A 9,032-nucleotide genomic window follows, 5' to 3' on the forward strand; every position below is an offset into this window, starting at 1 on the left:
AGGCCTTTTGGAGCCCTCTTCTATGATGGGACACCTGGCACAGCCTTGAGGCAGGGGGAGGGTCTTGAACCTGCCTCTACTAAATGTGCCTCACCATGGGAGGCCTTACCTTCTTGTAGGAGGGAATGGGGGGTGGGCTGTGAGGGGGAGGCTGGAGGGGCAGGAGGAGGGAAGAGGGGGATCTTTGTTATGTAAAATGAATTAAAAAGATTCTCAATAAAAAAGAACATAAATTTAATGAGCAAGTTCCCTTATCTATATTATTATTTGTCAAAATGTTTTGGACAGCCCCTTTTTTCCAGATATTTTCAAGTTTTATTTCTTCATTCCACTTACTCCTCTTTATTTAGAATGAGCCTATGCTTGGATGATTGACTCAAATATAACATGAAATAACAATATAGCGTATCTTACAATCTAAGGGAAACTGATAATAGTCATCACCAAACTGTATCAATTGAGTGAGATGAGTTCACTTCAATTCCCATTCAATGCTTTGGATAGTCTAAGTAATCAAGTATGAGGTACAAAGGCCTGTAAGTGAGACATGTATGTCTACTTTTGTGCTTAGCTCTTTATGTACATTCCATAATCCTTAGCAAGATTATGCCTCATCCTTTTACTTCCTCATCCTTCCATTAACCAAAACACTTTTTGTCTTAGTCAAATTACTATACTTAAATCATTTGTCTACCTATGTATAACATAAAGCTTATAGTAATACTTGTATGCCTCTTCAGGAATCATTCACTCTACTTTCATAAATGAAATGACAAATATTTTGTACTAATTGACTTAATTTGCTAATATAAAACACACTTACAGACTTAAGTAATGATGACATTAGAGTATAAACATTCATATACCCTTTTTTCTTTATCACTTGAGTTTCAGAGCTTATTTGATAAAATATATGAATGGTGTAATAAATAGCTTTATGTCATTCTATGTGGTTACATATCCATTTATATTAAGCATATACGGACACATCTGTACATACAAGTTAGTTTATTTATAGCAATCATGTGTTTAATTATTTTGAAATATAGGCATATAAATTGGCCTAGTGTATTTACCTTTACTAAATACATCTTTCTAATATACTCAATTATGTTATCCAAACCAATATATAGAACTGTTCTCCATGCAGGAACTACCACTTTAGGAATCATCACACTTTTCTTATTTTGTCTTGTGATGCATTTCTTTCTCATGACTTCTATGGTACTGTCCCGTGGTCATGGTTCTTTTGTTCTAATGTTGTTGCTGGTCAACTTGTGTTCAGATAGAAGCAAAATAAACAGAGCAAGCCTGGAGTCATTTGGAGGTCTTTTTACAATGTTTTTTTTTCCTAGTCTGCCTCTAATTTAACCCCTTGAGAGTCAAGGGGAAGTTTTGAACAACATAACTGGATCCTGTTTCCTAGATTCTGCAACACCAGTATCTCTTCCTCATCTATTCTTCGTATTATTATGATGAGTGAAATAAAACTAAGCAGGAATATACTTTCATTATTTTTATGTTTTGTACTGTTGTATATATTTGATATGCATCCTTATAAATGAAAAAAGGAACTATAAGAGTTGAAGACTTGAAATAATTACTTTAATTTTACTATTATTTACTTACCTGAGGAACACAGATTGGCAGGCAGCTATCTTAAACACTATCTTTCGTAAAATGACCACTTTTGTAATTTATTAGCTGTCTTTAAATGCTAATTATTGATTATTATAAAGTGTTTTATGTGTGTGGTGGCAAACAGTGGCCAAGTAAACTTTGCTATGTTACTTATTAGCATTAAGACTATAGATATGTATTAAATAGACTCTAAGTCAAGTCAGAGTTGAAACAGAAGTATTGCATCATAGGGTACAACCTTAGAAACTCTGCTGGCAGTGAAGATCCCTGGCTCCCTGTGGGTATTTTAGGTATTGATACTACATAATGGGCCACTAAGGAAGGTGTTTAATTGAGACATGTCTAGGGGCTTCCTGCTTACAAGAGATCATTTCCAGACATGTATTTTCTCACCTGTTTGGGTCCTACTGCGTGCTCATTATAGTGGATAAACAACGGTAAGATTGCTTGTACAATATTGTGAATCACAAAACATAGCACATTGTCTTTATAATCTGAAGAACTGAGTGTTTTAAATATATCACCCCCACACTCTTCTTTGATAGATTGTCAAGGAATTATCTTTGGACTTTGATATACCTTCTTAAGAATTACTAGAAAAGCAGGGTGAACTATAATCTCAACTACTTGATCAAGATAGACAAGAAAGATTGAAAATTCAGGATCGTAGTGGGAAAATTAATGATTCTATGTCTCAAAACCAAAATGTGTATGCATGCATGTGTGTTTGTGTGTGTGTGTGTGTGTGTGTGTGTGTGTGTGTGTGTGTGTTTATGTAGGTCAGTATATATATAAAATGTCTGGAGATACACAATAGTAGTAGCACATTTGTCTACCAAATACAGTGTTTTAGGTTCACTCGGTAGTGGTGTACACACACACACACACACACACACACACACACACATACACACACACACCACATTCCATTTTTACAATAAACTTAATGCTATAACTTCTTTTGAAAATCAACTTATTAGAAATTTGTAAAGTATGAAATCAATGTTTAAAATTCAAACCACTTGTGTGAAGATGATGTTTAAGACTGACTACACATGGTAACTCAACCACAGGGAAACTATTATGCATTAATTATCTCAGGAGCTGTACCTTCCCCTCTATTCTTCTTGGTTTTGAAAGTCTTCAAAAACAGTGAATGTAGATGTAGTCTCCTTTCCTATGAAGAGTTGGGATGCAATTGATTTGTCCTCAATTTCTCTTATTTTCCCTTTTATTCTTTTTTGTGACTTTAATTTACTTCACTTACTTAGAACCGACTATTGTCTTTAGGAAAATTGTTTTAGAAACGGCTTGTTTTTCTTTTTAGTTCACAAAATCCACACTGTAGATTGACATGATTCCTGCTGTTTTGACTTTTAAAGATCTTTGTCCCCAGCAAAGGATATAATGTTTTCCCAACCTTGATTATGATATCAGTTGCATGGACAATGATAGCATTTAGGAGTTCTCAGGAGGGAATATGATTAAGTTGGTTTTCAATCAAACTCTGAAATTGTGTTTATGGCACAAATTGTATTTGGATATAATGTCATAGCTGTTAATAGTGACCTAATCAGGTAATTTGTTACAAAATTGCCAAAAGGTCCTTGAAGAGGACCAGTCCTTCCTAACCATAAACAATAATATTTACACACACACACACACACACACACACACACACACACACACACACACCAAAAAAAAAAAAAAAAAAACAACCAAAAAAACCCCAAAAAACAGTGTTTTGTAACATGAATCTTAAATGGTCTTATTAATAAAAAAAACTTGGGAGCCAGATATTGGGATGAATGCTGAAAGATCAGAGAAACAGAACAAGCCACAGCTAACCTCACCTCGCCAATTCCTCAGCTGATCTTGTTTCCTCAAACTGGAAGCCTCTGAGTCCTCATCCGAATGGATCTCAGCAGAACTGCTGCTAGAAACCTAAAAGCTTAAGAGAAGGCTCTAGTTCCTGGTCCTCACGCCTTATATACCTTTCTGCTTCCTGCCATTGCTTCCTGGGATTAAAGGCGTGAGTCACCATGCCTGGCTGTTTCCAGTGTGTCTTTGAACTCACAGAGATCTGGATGGATCTCTGCCTCCCAAGTGATAGGATTAAAGGTGTATGTGCCATCATTTTCTGGCCTCTATGTCTGTCTAGTGGCTGTTCTGTTCCCTGACCCCAGATAAGTTTTTTAGGGTGCACAATATATTGGGGAACACAATATCACCATAATGTTTAAACATTTGAAGTTAATTTGGACTACTTACCAATTTGTATATTGATGTTAAAATAAAATGAGAAAGTCACAGAAGTATTCTCTTTTGAATATAGTTTCCTTATTTTCCATAACATTTGAAATAATTTTAGTTCCCATTGTAGGATGATTAATAACAGAATTAAAGTCATGGTCACTGGAATCATATTGATACATTTTAAAGTTCTTTCCAAACTTTTATTTGGGAATTATAATTTTTTTGTTATTTTTAACTTTTTCTGTAACTTATAAAGCACTTTGTTTGCTCCTGAGGATTTCCAAGATTATAGTTTCTAGGTTCCTTTACTAATGATGCCATTGGCTTGCTCCACACTCAGAGCAAGCAGGAATGAAATAGGTCTTTGGTATTAGAATCTGTGTAAATGAACTATATACATGTCTGATGTCAGATGGGACTTAATTCAGCAGGAAAGTTAGTGAGGCTTTCCACTTGTGATATGATTCTATGAAGCAGAATATTGCTTATTTCCTCTGGAGTTATTCCCTACATCTTTATCACATTCTTACATGTAAATTAAATAGTAATTATGCCATGCTGAATGATCCATCCTATTTCCTAGGTGTGATGCTGAATCAGTATTTGACTGGACCTATGAAACCCAATAGACAGAATAAACCTTAGGACTGTTCAGGCACAGATTTAGGCACTTTTTTTTTTTTTTTTAAACAATGAGACCTTGGTAAGTGTTCTAATATTTATGTTTCTCAGTTTCTTCTCTTGCACTTAGGAATAAAATTCATCTTCCTATGGGATCATTATAAAGAGTAAGAATACTTTTTATAGTTCAAAACAATGAGTTCTTGTGTGAAGTATTCGCAGAACAGTGTTAGCATAAGAAGTGCTTTAAAAGGTTAGTTCTTATTAAGAGGACTTCTGTCTTTATTGCTGTTGTTTTCGAGACAGGGTTTCCTTGTGTAGCTTTTGGAGCCTGTCCTGGAACTCGCTCTGTAGACCAGATGGGCCTCGAACTCACAGAGATCCACCTGCCTCTGCCTTCTGAGTGCTGAGATTAAAGGCGTGTGCCACCTCTGCCCTGCGACTTCTGTTGTTTTAACTCTACAGATTTTGTTTAATGTTCCTATTTTACATGAATTTAATCATTTGGAAAAGCTGTCTGTTACATTCTGAATGTCCCACCTGTAAGTTACTTACCCCTCTTGATTTATGTTTCTCATGGAAACTTAGTACTATAGATGACATATCAAGAGAATTGATAATTTTTCTATGATTGTTTTAAATGATTGTTTCTCTCCTACAAGTATCTCTCAAAGTTCTGATAAAATTTGGAGATTATATGAGTTCATTTGATGGTATGAGAATTGAACCTTCTGGCCTCATAACACTTTACCATTGAGTGACCTCCTTGACCTCATATTTTTATTTGTAAAGAGCAAAGGATTTATTTTGGATATTGTGAATATAATATGACATCCATCCTTTTTAATTTTAAATTATCTGATTGTCGATAATTGAATTATTTCCAATAATATTTGCACAGGTTGTTTGTGTATCTTTAGTTTAAGACCAGTTGCTTTGATTTATGATTAAACATATCAATGGTGAAAGATCTGACCTTATTCAAATTCTCTTGGAAATAAGTTCCATCCTAGTGTCGGTTAGGATTTCAAAAAAGGTTAACTCAAGGGCAATTTCACAAGAAAGTGATCCTGTAGAAAACATCAGTCTATTTTTTGGATAAAAGATATACTGCCCTAATGCCTCCAATAGCAATATTTATTATGTTCACAGTTACAAATAATAAAAAACATTTACTAGATTATAACATTGTCAGAAAGACAAAGAGGACCTTTATTCAAGAAAAGTTCTCATTCACATTACCATCCTAGGTGATGTACTTCCTCACAGACATAGGTGTGATTATTTAAAATGTAATTACGTGGAGATAGGCATCTGTCTTAACCAACCATACCTTCAAACTATAGACTTTGCCCAGCAGATGTTTCCATGTAACATTAAAATTAAGTCTAACATTAAAATCAATTGAAAGGAAATAAAATACAAATGAACTTGGAAATTCATTGACTTTGGCTGTCTTGCTGTGATCTCCCTGGTCGAATGCGGAGTTACAGTGAAGAATGGAGGCACTACAGATACTAGCTAAATGCCATCATTTTCTTCAGCTTCTCTCCACCTTCCCAATTTTATGGTTTTCCTGTGTCTTTCTTACCTATCCTAAACTTTGTTTGTTTTTCTCTTCTGATTTATTTTCTTCAACTCTGACAAAATACTATCAATTACAGTGATATTTCTCATTGTTCTTGTGGTCCAATATTCTGTATTTTAAAATTCCATTCAGGACTTGAAAGTCAAAATGAGGCCCCACCACACTAACTCTGGCAGATTGTCTTACTGACGCTTCTTGTCCAAGGAATTTTCTTTTCTCTGTTTTTCTCTTCAGCATACCATGATCAGTTTAACCTTCTAAAAGCATTATGATTACACTGTAGCTTATGATTGAATTCCCCTTTCCACGCAGAAACTCCACAGCTCATACCAAATGCCTTTCTAGCTTCCTGGCACACAATTGTGTTCTCATTTGCCATTTATAACTCAGATTTCAAATACAAATCCCATCATTAAGTGAGAACAAGGGCCTTTCTCATTTATTGAATTCCTACTTTTGCCAGGAATCTTCATAGGTTCTTAATATAGATTACCTTTACTGAACTCCTAGACCACCTGTTAAAATACATATTAGATTCAGATATGAACAACGAGGTACAGAAAGTGTAGATAGTTTGGCAACTCCAATCCAGTGGACCTAAAACTGGCTCTTGCTCCTTCAGAACTTACAGAATGGCCTCCAGTTGGGCTGCTTCTTGTGTCTCAATTTTGTTTTTTGTTCATCATCCTTTATAACAGTAGATTGGATTGATTTTAAAAAGGAAATTGGGACAATTTGAAGAGACAAAAAACAGAAAATACGCTAACAACAGTTTTTATTTGTTTGTTTTGTTTTGTTTTTTAAGGCAGAGTTTCTCTCTGTAATAGATCTGGCTGTCCTGGAACTCGTTTTGTAGACCAGGCTAGCCTGGAACTCCCAGAGATACACCAGCCTCTGCCTCCTGAGTTTTGGGATTAAAGGCATGTGCCACCATGCCCAGCACTAGCATCAGTTTTAAATCAAGTCTGATGTATACTCATGATGGATTATACTTCTGCCATAATGTATTTGACTAGAATGTGTTATGAAGTATGTATCTATCAATATAAGGCATTACTGCCGAATGCATAATACCTTTATCTCAAGGTCTTGTTAATGTATCAGTTTTTGACCTTAAATTTCATCTCTCTGTAGGGCATATTGTGAAGCATTGCTACTGTGTGTGTCCTGATGACTCTGGAATAGTCATTAGCAATTCATAGGTGTCATACTGGTTGTGATATAGGACTTAAAATATCCTTATTCTTCTTATTGTTTCTGTGCATTGCTTTTGAACAGGATTGTTTTACAAAGGTTTCGATCAAAGTTTCATTGTACAAAAAGGAGTTTATTTAGATAAGTTACTGATAACATATAAGTTGCAAAAATTGCCATAAAATTTTCTTTCTTGAGGAACAAATATTCAGAGAGTAGACAGAGATTTATGTTCATGTAGATTATGAGCAGCCCAGTCACTAAAATTTTTATGTATGTATTGTATACCAAACATTTTATTTTAATTATATATTAATTTCATTGTATCAAATTTGGTGTGGAATTTTCCCCTTTCAGTGTCATGAAATGTTCAAAAAATTTTGGATTTTGAAACACTTTAAATTTGCAATTCTGCATTAATGGTGCTCAGCTAACCTATAATACATTCTTCATTAAATATCTTTACTTTGAAAATTACTTTTTAAATATTTTACTGTTTTATCCTCTGTATCTGAAAACTTTGAAAATACACTTGAATCATTAGCCCTGAAAAAAAGGGGAAGAAATTTCAAATAAAAACCCAACTTCTACTAGATTGATCATGTTTAAGGGTACTGACTCTAAAACAGTACAATCAAATTTGGGATCATTTTTTTCCCTCAAATATTTTTTTTATTTTTATTTTTTATGGAAATCTGAGCAAACTTTTAAAAAGGGACAACTACAACAGTCTTTTTTGGCAAAGTGGCTTAAAGTTGTAGTGACCTGCATACACAGAGAACATCTTTGGCAGGATTTCATGTTGTCTAAGGCTCTAGGAAGCAGTTATATGGCTTACTAAAGAATGTTTAATGCTCTCTGTTCAGTGAATTGGCTCCATAATATAACCGTGTTGAGTTTTACCAATTCATTGTGTGTCTATTTGTTTATTTTAAAACAAACCAAACAAGGATTAACCTGATGTGGTTGCCCCTAATCCCAGCACTTGAAGGTGGAGTCAGGAGAACTAAGAGCTTAAGGTCCTCCTCAGCTACATAGTGATTTTGAGGTCAGCATGAGCTGTGTAAGGAAGGACCTGTTTAAAAAAAATGCCAAAATCAAAAACTGTTTAGAGTAACATAAATAGAATACAATTTTAGGATTGAAGTCATCAAAATTGTGATTTAGATAGTTCTTCAAGTTGAATTTCAGTATTGAAGTTTTAGACAATGAACTATAAGAGTATCTTTTAATATAAATGTAAATATTGAATGATCTTATGAAATTATTAAAAGCAATGTATTTAATATTTAGAATACCATGATTTTCAAAACTCTTATTTTTAAAAATTATTTACACAAATGATGATAAGTGGAAACATTTATTGTAATGCTAAGTAAACATTTTATTTGGGGAAAATGTTTAAACCAATCACCTCCCCCTGTGTAAATCTTCATTTACATATTAACATTAGAATATTTAAATTAATTTGTCCAGTAGAGACAGAATTATTTTACACATGCTTGAGGCTGGGATATAAACTGGTAATAACTGCATAAATAATGTCTTTTAGATTGCTTATTCATTTTGTATATGATATTGTTGCTCATTAAAATGAAGAAAGAGAGAAATATGTTTTAGGCACAAAATACAAGAATTATTCAAGAAACTAACATACAAATGTCTTCATTGGATAACCTACCCTTTCTTTTCCTTTTTTTTTTTCTTTTTTCTTTCTCTTTTGCAGGTTTCT

Source organism: Peromyscus eremicus, chromosome 10, assembly GCF_949786415.1.
Source record: "Peromyscus eremicus chromosome 10, PerEre_H2_v1, whole genome shotgun sequence".
Classification (NCBI taxonomy): domain Eukaryota; kingdom Metazoa; phylum Chordata; class Mammalia; order Rodentia; family Cricetidae; genus Peromyscus; species Peromyscus eremicus.